Raw genomic sequence first — 16844 nt, 5'->3', positions numbered from 1 at the left:
ATGATGTCTAAGATTTTCGTCTTTAAGAACCAAAAATGTAGTCCTCTTGATAATTGGAGGTTAGACCAGATACAACTAGAGAGTTTGACAAACAAAAAATTGCCTGCCAACCTAGACTTCTCTTGCTAGCAAAAATGGAGATGAAATAAACTTCAGAAACAAAAACTTGAGAGATTTTGTCATCAGCAGACATACAATAAAGGGAACATTAAAGTATCCTTCAAGCTGGAGGAAAATTACCTACTTGGAAGCCCGGAAATGCAGGAAGGAATAAAGACCAACAAAAAAGGCAAATATGTGAGTGAATTTAAGTAAACATTGACCATATGAACAATAATAATAAAATCTTGTAGATATATATATATCCACAAGATATATATATATATATATATATCCATGAAAATATACAAACAACAATAAAAAATTGTCGGATAGGGACTTCCCTGGTGGCCCAGTGGCTAAGGCTCCGTGCTCCCAATGCAGGGGACCCAAGTTCGATCCCTGGTCAGGGAACTAGATCCCATATGCCGCAACTAAGAGTTCACATGCCGCAAGTAAAGATCCCACCCGCTGCAATGAAGATACTGGCACAGCCAAATAAATATTTTTAAAAAGTGTTGGATAGTTGGGAGGGCTGGGAGGAATGGAATATTCTTTAGGCAGAAAGATAATAATCCTCGATGGAAGCTCAGAAATGAAGGAATAAAGAGCTTTAGAGAGGGTAAATACAAGGACAAATTTTAATTAATATTGTCTAAAATGCTTCTAATAATGTTCTATGGAGTTCAAAAATATGTATAATTAAAATACATGACAACAATAGCATATGATTTTCAGGGAGAAAAGGTTAAGTTAAAGGTTCTAAGCTTGCAGCATTGTCTTGGAAATAATAAAAGTACTAATTTATGTTAGACTTAATAAGTTAAGGATGCATATTATAATCTCTAGTACAACCACTAAAGGGATAGTAATACAATGTATAACTACCAAGTTAATAGAGTGTAAAACTATTAAGACAATAAAATGATAAAAAACTCAATCCAAAAGAAGGCAAGAAAGGAGAGAAAAAGGAACATGCGTGAAAAATAGAAGGAAATTAGTAAGATGTTAGATTTAAGCCAGTAATTGCGGTAAATGAAAACGGACTAAATGTTTTGTTTTTTTGCGGTATGCGGGCCTCTCACTGTTGTGGCCCCTCTGGTTGCGGAGCACAGGCTCCGGACGCACAGGCTCAGCGGCCATGGCTCACGGGCCCAGCTGCTCCGCGGCATGTGGGATCTTCCCGGACCGGGCACGAACCCGTGTTCCCTGCATCGGCAGGCGGACTCTCAACCACTGCACCACCAGGGAAGCCCAAAAATGGACTAAATGTTTTAATGAAAAGACAAAGATCATCAGGTTGGTTAAAAAACAAAACTCTGATGAGAGAGACTCATAAAATATAAAGATTCTGAAAGTACTCATAAAATATAAAGATTCCAATTTTTAAAAAAAACACTCAAACACTAACCAAAAGAAAATGTTAATCTGACAGGAAGATAAAAATTCTAAGTTTGTATACACTTAATAACACAGCCTCAAATTTTATAAAGCAAAAATTACAGAACTTCAAGGAAAAATAGACAAACCTGTAACCATACTTGAAGATTTTTTAAACATTGTAATAATTTTTTATTGAACTATAGTTGATTTACAATGTTATGTTACTTTCTGCTGTATAGCAAAGTGATTCAGTTATATATATATATATATATTTTAAATTTTCTTTTCTATTATGGTTTATCACAGAATATTGAATATAGTTTCCTGTGCTATACAGTAGGACCTTGTTGTTTATCCATTCTCTATATAATAGTTTGCATCTGCTAACCCCAAACTCCCACTCCGTCCCTCTCCCACTCCCCCTACCCCATGGCAACCACAAGTCTGTTCTCTATGTCTGTGAGTCTGTTTCTGTTTCATAAAAGTTCATTTGTGTCATATTTTAGATTCCACATATAAGTGATATCATATGGTTATTGTCTTTCTCTTTGACTTACTTCGTATTTGAAGATTTTTATCATACTTCTCTTAATAACTGATAGAAACAGGCAAAATATTAGCAATGATACAGAATATTTAAATGAGATGATTAATGCATTTGGCCTAATTAAAACATCTAGAAGCACCCAACTACCAAATACGCATTCTTTTTATTTATTTATTTTTTTTTTAAACTTTTATTTGCATTTATTTTTTGCGGCATTTATTCCCAGGCCATAAGTTTTTGTTTCTTCTGGGCAACCTCCTCTTCTGGTTTAGGAACAATCTCTTCTTTTTCGTAAGGATCATCTCAATGTGGCAGGGAGAGCTCATGCATGGGTTGATCCAACCATGAGCTCTGTTAAGTCCTGCGCCGCATCCTGGGGGCTTTGTTCACCTGGATGTGCTCTACATCTAAGCCCTTAAGTTCAGCATCACTCTCTGCATTTTTGAGCATGTGCAGTAAAAATTCAGCACTTTTTTTGGGCCACTGACCTGAGTCCAGCTCCACTGTTTGGCCTGGGCACACCTACCAGCTCCACCATTGTAACGACAGAATGGCACACATTGCTTCTTTAAAGTGACATCTTGCAAATACTTGGTGGCTTTATGGATATGCATACACTAACTGGCCTGAGCAGTTTCACGAGTGTTCTGAGAGTGAACACGAAGATTTGAATCTCTTGACTTGCATGAGTTTGTGGTGTTTTCTGGGTCAAGTGAATAGCAAACCATGTTTTAGAGGTCAGTGCGAGACACTGGACCTCCAGAGTCGTCACCGATCACAGGCTGCCTGTACCCCTGCCAGCCCCATTCCCAATCATCAAGCCCCTCTGCGGCCCGCAGAGGCTGAGAGCACGGGGCGCCAAGCCAGGGACTCCGACACATCCCCCTGCATGGAACTCTGCTCCGGAGGGTCTCGAAATCAGCACCGCCAAGGCCAGGATGGCAGCGATAACCAGAGGATTCACCATTCGAGAGAGATGCCTCACATTCTTTTTCAATACATACAAACCATTTTCAAAAATTCACCGTATGCTAGCCTAAAAAGAATGTAAGTCATAGAGTTTGACTCTGGCTATAGTGGAATGAAGCTAGAAATCAATAACAAGAAGATAATTAGTGTAATCACCACTTCTTTGGAAATTATGAAATACACTTCTAAATAATGATAGGGGGAAGTCACTGGAAGAGATGGCATGTTCTTTGCTTTTCCCAGTGTCAGGTGTATGAGGGAGCCCTGGATCTGCAGACATTCCCATGACATCTTTGCTGAGATGAAGGAAATGAGAGAAAAAGTGCCTAGTCTAGAGAAAAATGAAGATGCAAAGTTGAAAGCGAGCTATCTTCATCTGAGAAGAAAGTCCGGGGGCAGAGCTCTTGAGGAAATAGTTGCAAAAAAGCCTTTTAAAAAATTCTGAGAATTACAACATGGATAAAGAAAAAATTAAGATCAAGCAATTTCCTTTATTATTATTATTATCAAGGTATAGTTGATATACAATATTATATGTTTCAGGTGTACAAAAAAGTGATTCACAATTTTTAAAGGTTACACTCCATTTATAGTTATTATAAACTACTGGCTACATTCCCTGTGTCGTACAATATATGCTTGCAGTTTATTTATTTTGTACACAGTAGTTTGTACCTCTTAATCCCCTGCCTCTATCTTGCCCCTCAAGCAACTTCTACTGCAGCCTCAGATGAGACATAGGTGTCTAGGGACCATGTCTCCTACTCGATGGGAACTTCCAAACAGAGACCATTGCTGTGGTTAGTGAACTGTCTGGCTGAGTAAAAGAACCGAATTGGGAATCTTCTCATTTTTATTGTTTCTTCTTAATATATTACTTCTCAGCTATTTGTTTCCTTTCATACACTATGTCATTGGGACAGCTTGATAGGTAGCAGTGAGATGTGCTGTTTCTTGAAGGGGTATAATCTTAAAATTTGAATGTGTATAATTTTTGGATTAAACAATGCACCAATGAAAAAGACACATCAGAGCAGTATAAAGTAATTTTCTGAAAACAACTGTATATATTTCCTATGTTCTAGTGTAGAACTAGTTCTAACAAGTAATAAGCAAATTTTATGATGTTAATGTTTTGGGTTTCTTCACTTAATTTTAAACTTTTAATATTTTTCTTATTTCATATAATCTCTATTGTTACTTTCCTCTGTCTTTTTCTTTTTGGATTTTGTAAAACATTAGTTTAAGACCACAGATTAGAAGATATCACGTATTTCAAGCAGATATGAAAGACTTGTGTCCCTGTAGCTGAACTTGATTTGCCTTAACCTTGTTTCATTTTTAAAAATAGAATTTTTCCTGGGCAATATTTGCCTATTCTGGTGTAACCTTGTGTGACCCTAATGCTTAGGTAAGAGAGCCCATGGTACCTAGTGTTTTTCACTTCTGTAGTGTTAGAATATCTTTTTGTTTTCGTTGAAGAGGTGAATGAAGTATGTACACGCATAGACAGTTGAATTCATTTTTTGTGCCATTTTTGTAAATACAGTAACTTGTACAACTTTTTGCATATGTCTGAACTGACTTCACACATTAGGTGATAGATGAAGTGCAAAGTGGAAACCCAAGAATTCCCACAAAAAACTCTGTGTGTAGAGCTGTGTACAGTAAAAGTGATTTATAGTCTTGACCTTCTAGAATATCACACTGAAATCTTTACTCAGTCTGCCATGGATAAGTGTTTACTTTTGTGACTGATATCTGTGACATTCAGGGGCCTTGTTCAAATATGATATGTTGCTCAGGGATCTATTTTGTCCTGGATAGAACATTCATTCAGAATTTTATGAAACTGCAAGTCATATAACTTATAAACTTTTTTTAAAATATAAATTTATTTATTTGTTTCTATTTTTGGCTGAGTTGGGTCTTCGTTGCTGTGTGTGGGCTTTCTCTAGTTGCAGCGAGCCGGAGCTACTCTTCATTGCGGTGTGCGGGCTTCTCATTGTCATGGCTTCTCTTGTTGCAAGACACAGGCTCTAGGCGCGTGGGCTTCAGCAGTTGTGGCACACAGGCTCTAGAGCGCAGGCTCAGTAGTTGTGATGCATGGGCTTAGTTGCTCCGCGGCATGTGGGATCTTCCTGGACCAGCGATCAAACCCGTGTCCCCTGCATTGGCAGGCAGATTCTTAACCAGTGAGCCACCAGGGAAGCCTTAATTTATAAACTTTTTTAAACATAGAAAAATTTTACTTTCATAGTCAACTTCAGGATTTTAGAATAAAATTCTAGGAGTTTTCATACTCTTGTTTGGTTGCTTATTTGACTCAAACTGATGTGCAGCCATTTTTGCTATTTGGAAACAGAGCTGTGTGTATTTATTTATTTTGAATTTGTTCTACTGAATACTCTACGTTATTCATTTTTAGAATGGTGTTTCCTTTATAAATTCTCATTTTAATTAACACACTCTTGAACTTGTATTATTATTAATGTTTGATTATTGTTTAAGTGAAAATAACTTCATGATAAAACAAATACTTGAGAGCACTGGCCGAGGAATCTACAACAGGAAGAACTGGAGTAGGGGCCAAAAGACAGAGCAACCAGCAGATTTCAGCAATCTCATGGCGGTACAGAGAACAAATGGAGTTTGAGCAGCCAGGACTTGAGTCAAGATCTTGGCAATAAGGGAGATACAGAGGTGAACTTAGCTCCTGACACTCACTTGATTTATCCTTTTTTTTTGGCTGCATTGGGTCTTCGTTGCTGCGTGCAGGCTTTCTCTAGTTGCAGTGAGTGGGGGCTACTCTTCGTTGTGGTGCACGGGCTTCTCATTGCGGTGGCTTTTCTTCTTGCATAGCATGGGCTCTAGGCACACGGGCTTCAGTAGTTGCAGTGTGTGGACTCAGTAGTTGTGGCACGTGGGCTCAGTAGTTGTGGCACGCAGGCCCTAGAGCACATGGGATCAGTAGTTGCAGTATGCAGGCTCTAGGGCAAGTGGGCTTCAGTAGTTGTGGCACGTGGGTGCAGTAGTTGTGGTTTCCAGGCTCTAGAGCACAGGCTCAGTAGTTGTGGCGCACACAGGCTTAGTTGCTCCGCGGCATGTGGGATCTTTCCGCACCAGGGATTGAACCCGTGTCCCCTGCATTGGCAGGTGGATTCTTAACCACTGTGCCCCCAGGGGAGTCCCCTGACACTTGATTTCAGTTTGAGGTATGTACTGATTCTTAAGATACATGGATTAGAGGCTATAGAACAAAGCAGAAAATGGCTAAAAAGCAAAGTAGAGTTTCCAGTACCCAGAAGTTGGAGCTGAACATCTGCCAGAATGAGGTAATCCAGGAAACAACTCATCCCTCTCAACTGATACTCTTGGAAGGCATCCCCCGAGTGTAATCTAGAGGTAGAGCAACTGCTGTAAGACTGCAGCCCAGCCTCACATGAGCTCAGCCCTGACTGTAATGAACTGATCTGCCCTACTTTAGTTGCCTGCCAAAAAATAAGGTCAATCTCTTCTGTAGAAAGATAAGATCATCTAGAACCTCTGTAATTGTTTATTTTCCTGCATTCAATCAAAAGCCTTCAGGGACAGCCAGAAAAATGGCCCAAAGAAATAAACTGTATCATAGGAGAACTGCTAGGGTAGAAATGACCAGCACCGCTTTCATATTCCCACCAGTAATCTCTGTGCAATAAATAAATAATATATTGTTCCATCATGTCTGCCCCCACCAATTTGTGTCGACTTTAAGGACAAGGGTTCAATAAATAATTTTTGAGCACCTACCATGTTCTAGGCTCTGTGGTAGTTGGTGGGCATGGAGAGATGACGAGACAGAAGATTCGCTTCCCTCACGCTGTTTTATAGTCCAGCAGGGAATGGCAAAGAAGCGAAGTGTGATCAGTGCCATAAAACATGAAACAGAGTTTTATGGAAACACAAAGCAGGAGGACCTAACTCAGGGCTAGTCAGTGTGCTGATCAACCTTGCACCCCAGTTCTCAGCATAGTTCTTTTTTGTGTGTGTGTGTGATTTTCAAACTATTTATTTGCTTATTATTCGTGGCAGAAACCTTTCTGAATGGAAATCTTAGGCAGAGGCTCAATCCATGAAAGAAATAAAAGAGATCCTGAGATGGTGAGTCAGGGCTTCCTTCTTACCCTCCCCTGAAGACCCCAGCAGCACAGCTGGAAAACCTAGCATTGGGGAGCTTAGCATAGTTCTTGACACATGGAATGTATGTTTATGGAACACAGAAATAAATAAATCTAGTGACTGGATAGAGGCTGAGGAACAGAGAAAGGAGTGACTAGCTCAGTTTCACATCATAAGGGAGGATTTCACAAAAGATTTACCACCCTGCCCACTCTGACCCCCCTCACTCTAAAAGGTAAGTTTTGAAGAGGAAGAGTTTACCAAAAGATAAAGGTGGAAACAGCATCAGAGGTACAAGAAACAGTAAGTAAAAGTTATGAAGGAGAGAAAGAGCACGGTAAGATCAGAAAATGCTTTCTTGATGGTAACTGGGATAACCACTTTTAAACCTTTAATTAGAAGCAAAATACATTTTTTAAAGGAAATATCATGAAAAAGCCCAATACATTAAGAAATAAAAGACAGGGGCAAGGGGATCCTCTGAGTGAAGGAGAACCCTTAATCCCCTGCTGTGACCTCCAAGGCACTTCCAGGAAGAGACTTTGTTAAGCTCATTTTGTAAGCCACTGGTCTACAAAGAGTATTCACTGGAGTCAGGGGGAGTAGGCCAAGATGGAGAGGTGGTGTGGGGTCTCATAGGGCCTGTATACCATGCTAAGTAGGTGATGGAAAGCATTGAATCTTTTTCTTCCGCTCATTACTAAATATTGTAAAATGCCCAAATGTATAAGAACAAAAACATCAAATCATCAATCCCACGGTTCAAGGATAACTACTCAACATCTGGGTGTTTTTCCTCACTGAAGCATAGTTAAGCAATACAGGGAGGAAATTCCATTGCATTTTAGGAAAATGCTTTTCTTAACAGTATGCAAGGTGGTAAGTGACACCGGAGGCCGTTTAGGAGAAACTGTAATAGGCCAAACAAGTCATCCCCATTACAGTGGGAAGGACAGAAGGGATCAATTTGAAAGACGTTGTTAAAGTCAGCTGAACCCTGTGACTGACGGATGGAGGGAGAATGAGGGCTTCTGTGGGAAATGAAACCATTTACTAAGACATGGACTGCATACAGGATGAGAAGCAGGTTTTGGAGTGGAAGCTCATGAGTTCACTTGTAGGCGAATTGAATTGGATAAGATGCCTGTGGGAAGTTCCTGTGGAGATATCTATCTGACTACAGAAAAATCATGAGGGATACACCTAACACCACTGTGAATCTCAAACTTTGGTGATAGAGAAAACTTTCCCTCACACTCCTGAGGTTCTCCAAACCATATTCCTGCCAAGAGAATTTCTTGTTTAAATCATCACCCTTCAAACTGATCACCTTTCAAATTCCCCCCCCAGTTTTTTCTCTCTTTTGATAATCTTCATTTTGATTAGAGAAAACAGGTAATTGCATAATTCCTCTGAGAACCTGTAATAAATTATTAAAATCTTAGAAGCTCTTTTATCCTGGAGCCTAAACATAAGAAGCATCTAAATAATGAAATTGTTCTAAAAGGAATTTTGAAATGGTGATCTTTTTTAAAAAAAATCATCCTACTGTAATAATCAAATAATTATTTGCTCTAGTACCTGGCAAATAGTGACAGTGTGTTCTGCTTGACTGCAAATGACCAAATGGCTGTTTAATGTAATGGCCATGTAATGCTTTTGCCTCCCGCCATCTAAGCCCTCATCTTGGGATAACAGTACTCTGGTTTTCATGTGAGGATCTGTTTCTCCTCCTGTCTTAGGCCATGTGGTTTCTATGAAGTTACCTCTTCCCCTAAACCCCCTTGGAGCCAGGGGTGGAGCACATGATCTACACTAAGCTAATCAGGGCATCCCTCTCACCCTCTTAATTACAATGATTGGTTAAAAATGTGCAAAGTATCCTAGTAAGGCTAGTCAAGGCCTACAAGACAATTCTGGGACTTCTCTTTGAGCTATCAGTTAAGCATGCTCTTTATCTCTCCTTTGCTAGATGTGACATTGTGCTGATATGAGCCTGAAGTTGCCAAGGGCTAGCATATGCAACCTGAAGAATGTAGCAAAATCTGCAAGAGATGGAAGAGAAACTGAAAAGTCAAGACCTGACATCATTTGAATCCTAGAACCAGATGCACAAGAAGGCCAGTCCCACCACTACATTTTAAAATTAACATACAGTAAAATTGACTTTATTTTTGGTATACAGTTCTATAAGTTTTAGCATATGTATAGATTTTGTATAAGGAACACCACAATCAGGATACAGAATAGTTCCATTCCCCTAACACCCCCCCAAATTCTTGCCCTATCCCTTTGTAGTCATGTCTCCCAACCACCCCTGAACGCTGATAACCACTGACATGCTCTCTATCCCTGTTGTTTTATCTTTTCAAGAATGTCAAATAAATGGACTCATGTAGTATGTAAGTTATTAGACTGGTTTTCTTCATTCAACATAATACCCTTGAGATTCATGCTAATATTTAGAAATTTTCCATTGTGGTCAGAGAATATAACTGTAACATTTCAATCCATTTAAATGTACTGAGACTTGTTTTATGGCCTAGCATGTGGCCTGTCTTGCTGGGTATTCCTTGTATACCTGGAAAAAAAGTCTATTTTGCTGTTTTGGGGTGAAATGTTTTATAAATATCAATCAAGACAAGCTGGTTGAGAGTATTTTTCAGTTCTATATTCTGTCTACTTGTTATATCAAATACTGAGAGGGACATGTTAAAATTTGCAACTATAATTATTTTATCTATTTCTTCTTTCTAATTCTGTCAGATTTTAGTCAGTTAAAATTTACCACTTGTTGTAAAAAAAAAAAAGTAAGTTCACTGACATTCTGGATTCTGTTACATTCTTAAGAAAATTATTGTGGCTTTAGTTTAGAAAGAAGTGAATTTGCCTGGACTCAAACCCTGTAGAGTGTAGTAGCTTATATTTCTGCTTAGTTCTCCATTTAAACAAAGATTTGGCCAATGTTTTTGCTCAGATTATGGGGTTCACCCTCTTCACTGTTCCCCTAATGATCAGTTTTCCCTTCTAAATGTCAAGCTACTCTCTCTGCTAGCCCTGTCTCTGTTCTCTGCTATCTTAAACCCACAGGGCTTCAGCTTTTGCTGCCTGAGGTGCACATCTGTTGGGGAATATATGTTGTCAGAGGGCAGCAAACACACCTCTCACCCAATGCTATTGTTTTCCAAGGATCCTGACTGCTATTGCTATATTTCAGCAGGTCCTGCACATGTAGTTGAACGCAGCCAAGGATTTTGACAGAGTTTTTACTTGGATTTTGGATCTTTTCCCTTCTGTGGGTCCTTTGTTTCAGGACTCCCTCCCAAGTTTCCAGGTTCTCTTCTAACAACCTTGAACTTAGTTTGCTACCACCTTGAGCCAATAAGACTTCAGTGTTGGGACTTCCCTGGTGGTGCAGTGGTTAAGAATTCTCCTGCCAATGCAGGGGACATGGGTTCGATCCCTGGTCCGGGAAGATCCCACATGCCGTAGAACAGCTAAGCCCATGCACCACAACTACCGAGCCTGCGCTCTAGAGCCTGTGAGCCACAACTACTGAGCCTGTGAGCCACAACTACTGAGCCCGCATGCCATAACTACTGAAGCCTGCGCGCCTAGAGCCAATGCTCCATAACAAGAGAAGCCACTGCAATGAGAAGCCCATGCTCCACAAGGAAGAGTAGCCCCTGCTCACTGCAACTAGAGAAAGCCCGCGCGCAGCAACGAAGACCCAACACAGCCAAAAATAAATAAATAAACATATATACATATAAAAAAAAAGACTGCAGTGTTTCACTCCTGTATTTGAAGGGGTGAGGGACACTGTCAGGTAAAAAGCCACAGATTCATAATTATCACCAGTTGCTGAGTAAATTCTGTGGTTTCTGCCTAAATTCATTGTCTTTCAGATCTTTAAAAAGTTATCTTTATTATATTTTGTCTACTTTTCTTTGTTATTAGCTGCACGTGGGTTCACGTGACTGCTATAGGCTGCCACCAGTGCCTCTTGAGAAGGACACAGAAGTATCTTTGTGGATTACTTTAATATGTTGATTATAAGATTTTTCTAAGGTAGTTATTTTTTTTAATTAGGTTATTTCAACCCAGTCTGTAAACTAAAACTTATGTAGAAAAACATATATATGTATGTGTGTATATGTATATTGTTCATTTTGCTCTTTTGGAGTTAAAACAAGGGTTGGCAAACTTTTTCTTAAAGGGCCAGATAGATATTTTAGGCTTGTGGGCCATATGGTCACTGTTGCAACCACTCAACCCTGCCATTGTATTGTGAAGTAGCCATAGACAAAAATGCAAATAAATGGGCATGACTGTGTTCCAAAAAAAACTTTATTTACAAAAGCAGACAGTGGATCTGCTGACTGTACTTTGCCACTCCCTAACTAAAATTATCTTAATAATATATCTTATCAGACAACTGGGCTCTTTGGAAGATTTTAGTCACTATGGTGTATCAAACAGAGAAGGTCCTGATTAAATACTGGTGGAAGAAGTGACTAATTTAAAAAGCCACTTTATTAAGCGATTTTTTTTTCCATTTACACATTCTTTAACCAACAATGCCACCTCCTGACTAAGAGGAAATAATTTTCCTGTAAAATGAATATTATAGAGCAATTGAAAAAATAATTATTGGTTTATTCTTTCAACAAATATATATAAATATATATAGTATACCAAGCGCTATACTTGGCATTGAACTGTATCAAAGAGACATGGATGTTTATAGAGTTTATAATCTAGTGGGAGAGATAAGCAATGATTAAGCAAGTAACCCCCAAATAAATAATCCAAAGTTTTGATGAGAGCTACAAAGGAAAGAAGTATACAGTGAATTTCATATAATAGAAGTACCTATTTGGGCTTGTGTAGTCAGGGATGTCCTCACTAAGGAAGTGATATTTAATCTGAGATATCAAAGATAACTGGAAGATAGCCAGTGGCGGGGTAGAACTTTCCAGGCAAAAAGAGGGCACAGTATGTGTACAGGCCTTCATGTGAAAAAGAGCTCAGTTTGTTGGAGGAACTAAAAGACCAATGTGGCTGGATCAAAATGAGTGAAAAAGAAAGAGCCTGAAGAGGATGCTGGCGAGGTAGACAGGTTTTTCCTATAGATGCTGTATTTTATTGTAAGCACAATTGGAAGCCACTGATCGTTTTTTAAACAAAGGAGTAGAATACTCTGATTATATTTTAAAAATCAAGCTCTGACTACTAAGTCAAGAATTAGCTAGAGGGGGAAAAGAATGGAAACAGGGAAGTCAACAACTTTATTAGAAACAAAAATAGAAAAGCCTTCATGGCTTCTGGCTATGACTGCCTAGCTTATGTCAGAACAACCCTCTTGCTGAGAACAACTAGAAGGGCTGGTAAAATATATTTTAAAATCTTTCCGGGGGGAGAATTTTTAATTGTGGTAAAAAGCACATAACATAAAATTTACGTTTTTAAGTGTACAGTTAAGCAGTGTTAACTATATTCGCATTGCTGTGTAACAGATCTCTAGAATTTTTTTTTTTTTTCCTGCGGTACGCGAGCCTCTCACAGCCGTGGCCTCTCCCGTGCGGAGCACAGGCTCCGGACGCGCAGGCTCAGCGGCCATGGCTCACAGGCTCAGCAGCCATGGCTCACAGGCCCAGCCACTCCGCGGCATGTGGGATCCTCCCGGACCGGGGCACGAACCCGCGTCCCCTGCATCGGCAGGCGGACCCTCAACCACTGTGCCACCAGGGAAGCCCACTTTTTTTTTTTTTAATGGTAGAATTGTAGCAGCTCTTTGTATATACTGGATATTAACCCCTTACCAGATAGATGATTTGCAATTATTTTCTCCCATTCCATAAGTTGCCTTTTAACTCTGTTGATCGTTTCCTTTAACGTGCATAGGCTTTTAAGTTCGGTGTAGTCTCATCTGTCCATTTTTGCTTTTGTCGCTAAAAATCTTTTTGAAGGCATTGGAGACATAGGTAGGTGAGGATTTGAGAAATCGAGATTCAGGAGAGAAGGTCCAGAGAGGTGAACCTCAAGGCATTTGCTGATTTGTAAGTACCAGAAAGCAGCAGCTGCGAGGTTGAAAAGCTGAGCAGAGGTTTGGCAGGACCTGCCCAGCACCCCTGCAGAGCTACATCCTGGGATTAAGATGATACAGAAATAGACCAGCCCTCACAAAGACAAAAACCCAGTTTGGAATCAGAACAGTCTAGACTGGGTTAAAGTAGTCTGCCCCTACTCTAATAACCTTCCAGAAGAGATAGTAATCCGCTCCGGAGGAAGATAACACCATCCAGATCCTCAACTTATCTCTGTAATTTTTCATATTTAAAGACCAGGATGCACTAAAAAATTTATCAGCCTTATCAGGAAACAAGACCAAATGGTGGAAAACCAAGAGGGGGAAAAAAAAACCCCATACACATACCAAACAACAGAGTAGAGACATACAGATAAATCCAGATATTGGAATTATCAGAAAAGATGTACTATATGTACAGACGTGAATAATAGACTTCCAAATATGTCTATGTCCTAATTTCCAAACCTATGTTTATGATAACCTATGATTATGTTACCTTACCTGTTTAAAGGGACTCTGTGGATGTGATTAAGTTAAGGTTCTTGAGAAAGGGAGATTATCGTGGATTGTCTGAATGGGCCCAGTGTAATTGCAAGGGTCCTTATAAGGGGAAGTCAGGAGAATCAGTGTCACTAGTAGATGTGATGGCAGAAGAGACTGGAATAATGCACGGAAGCCAAAAAAGGCAGGAAAGTGGATTCTCCCCTCAGTGTCTGGAGGGACCAGTCCGGCCAAGACCTTGATTTTAGCATGGTGAGATTCATGTCGGACTTCTGATTTCCCCAGCTGTAAGATAATAAATCGGTGCTGTTTTAAGCCACTGAGTTTGTGGTAATTTGTTACAGCCATAATAGGAAAATAGTACATAGCCTGACAGGGGATACAGTTATACAAACATACAATTTCAAAATAAATACTATGGAGGCACAGGGCTGGAGTGCTCAGTGCAACCCGGGATTCACAGAATCAGGTATGATGGTAACCTACACGATCCCATAATCATTGGTCATCCATGAGTATAGGAATCCAAAAACCCAGCTGAATGGCAGATTTTTGGAATAATCAGGAGGCTGAAACAAAACTTCATTGTATCTCTAATTAAGAAGTTTGATTTGATGAACATAGTACTCTGCATTCAATACTTAAAGAACACCTCTTTTTTTTCAGGCTCACATCCATTTTCTCATTTCACCACTTATTAGGCTACAAATTAGGATATAAAGGAAGTCTCATAATATTTGAAAGAATCGATATCACACAGACCATCATCTCTGACCATATGAAATTGGGTTAGATATCAATTTTGAATGATAAATCAAAAATCCCCATGCATTTGGAAATTGAAAAACACATTCAAAAGCACAATAAAAATAACTACTATGTCAAAGAAAAACATTTAATGAATATTGAACTTAATAAAAATGTCCAGATGGTAGTGAGCTAGAAAGCTCTAGGAGCCGTCTGTAGGATGATGAAATTAATGGAGCACCTCAGGCATCTGAACATCCTGAGAGGAAATTTAGACAATTGGTGAAGACTTTCAGGTTGAATTGGTAAAAACAAAACTAAGCAAACAACATTAAAAAAACCCCAAAATAATTATGCCAGGAAAAACAAAAAGCTTTGCATGGAAAAAATATCATAGTCTACTACATGGCTCAACTATGAGTTGCGTTAATAGAGTCATAACGCTGAATATTGACCTACCAAAATTATTATATAGCTATATTGGAAAAAGGGTGGGATGGCAGAGATATGGATGGTGGGGTGAGGGGATAAAGACAGTTACATCCTCATCTCCCATAGAGGGAAGACAATATATAATTCCCAAAGTTGAAAATTAAAGAATATTGTCATTATGCTATTTAGAGAAACAGAAGTAAGTATTAAAATAATCAACTAAGAGAGATAGAAGTGGTTGCCTTTGGGGACAGGAAAATGGGGGAGGGGGTGGGTGAGACTTTGCTGTTTTTCATAATAAACTTTGTATAACTGTATGATTCTAGACCAGGGGTTGGCAAATCTTTTCTGTAAAGGACTAGACAGTAAACATTCTAGGCTTTGCAGGCCATATGTTCTCTGTTGCAGATTGGAAAAAGCCTTGTATTCCATCCTATGAAGTGTAAACTCCATGCCAAGGACAATGGAATTCATTGATGGACTTAAAGTGGGGCATTCCCTGATCAGATAGGTTTTGAGAAACTTCACTCAGTGGTGTGGACAATGCAAAGAAAAGTTCTGTCATGATAGGTTTAGGAAGACTCAGACTCCTGTCCAGGTGAGAGATTATTTTGTAAAGTAATATATGAATTACCATATTAGGTATCTTTTTGACAGATACACATAGGACTCTGACAAATTACTAAGCGAAATGCCTTTAGTGAATTATTACCAAAGATTTTCTATTGTAGGAAACAAACTTTAAATGTATATTAAGAAACAAGTTCACCAAGAACTTAGCACTGTTTTATACACACACACACACACACACACACACACACACACACACACTCACTATGTTTTGGTACAGAATAAACTGGTACTTAAGTTGCGGGTATAAGGGTTAACGGCAAGGTGCCAGAGGGCAGGCACATTCTGAAGGCAACTGTTCTAAAGTTCTTTGAAGCTCTCAAAATAGCACAATACTTCCCATTCTAGTTCCAAGCTTGCCTTTCAGAAAGTACTGTTAAGAATGAAGAAAAGTAGAAAGAAGGATATTTAATTTTTCAAAATGATTATTTGCCTTTGATAGCCTAGGCCTGGGAAATATAGAACATCTGTTGTAATAAATAACTTTCAGAGAGCACATTTCAGTTTATAGTGAATGTGCTTTATTTATTTATTTAGGATGTGGGCTGTTTTTAACATTTATTTTTATTATTTATTTATTTAGGCTGCGCTGGGTCTTAGCTGCAGCACATGGGATCTCCGTTGCGGCATGTGGGATCTTTAGTTGCAATATGCGAATTTTTAGTTGAGGCATGCATGTGGGATCTAGTTCCCCAACCAGGGATTGAACCCAGGCCCCCCGCGGAGTCTTACCCACTGGACCACCAGGGAAGTCCCTGAATGTGCTTTAGATTTAGTATCTAACTTGTAATTCTCTCATACATTTGTAAATTCTAGGCATGGAATTTGATTTAAAGATATGTAAGTTCAAGACAGGCAATCCCTGACATGTCCACATTGCTATATTTAATATGGATAACCAACTGAGGACCTACTGTATAGCACAGGGGACTCTGCTCAATAATATGTAATGGCCTAGATGGGAAAAAAATTAGAAAAAGAACAGATACCTGTATATGTGTAACTGAGTCACTTTGCTGTATACCTGCAACTATCACAACATTATTAATCAACTATACTCCAATATAAAATAAAAAGTTAAAAAAAGAGGCAATCCCTGAGATTTCTTTTAAAATTAAGGATATGATGAGTCAGAACAGCAAACATTTCTATAGTATGTGGCTGGCATTGCTCTATGCCTCTTACATGTATGAACTAAATTAGTCCTCATAACAATCCTATGAGGAGTTTACTATTATTATTCCCACTTTACAAATGAGGAAATTGAAGCAGAGGTTAAATTAC

The sequence above is a fragment of the Tursiops truncatus genome, chromosome 11 (assembly GCF_011762595.2).
Source record: "Tursiops truncatus isolate mTurTru1 chromosome 11, mTurTru1.mat.Y, whole genome shotgun sequence".
NCBI classification, from domain to species: Eukaryota; Metazoa; Chordata; class Mammalia; order Artiodactyla; family Delphinidae; genus Tursiops; species Tursiops truncatus.
This window is presented reverse-complemented; position numbering follows the sequence as displayed.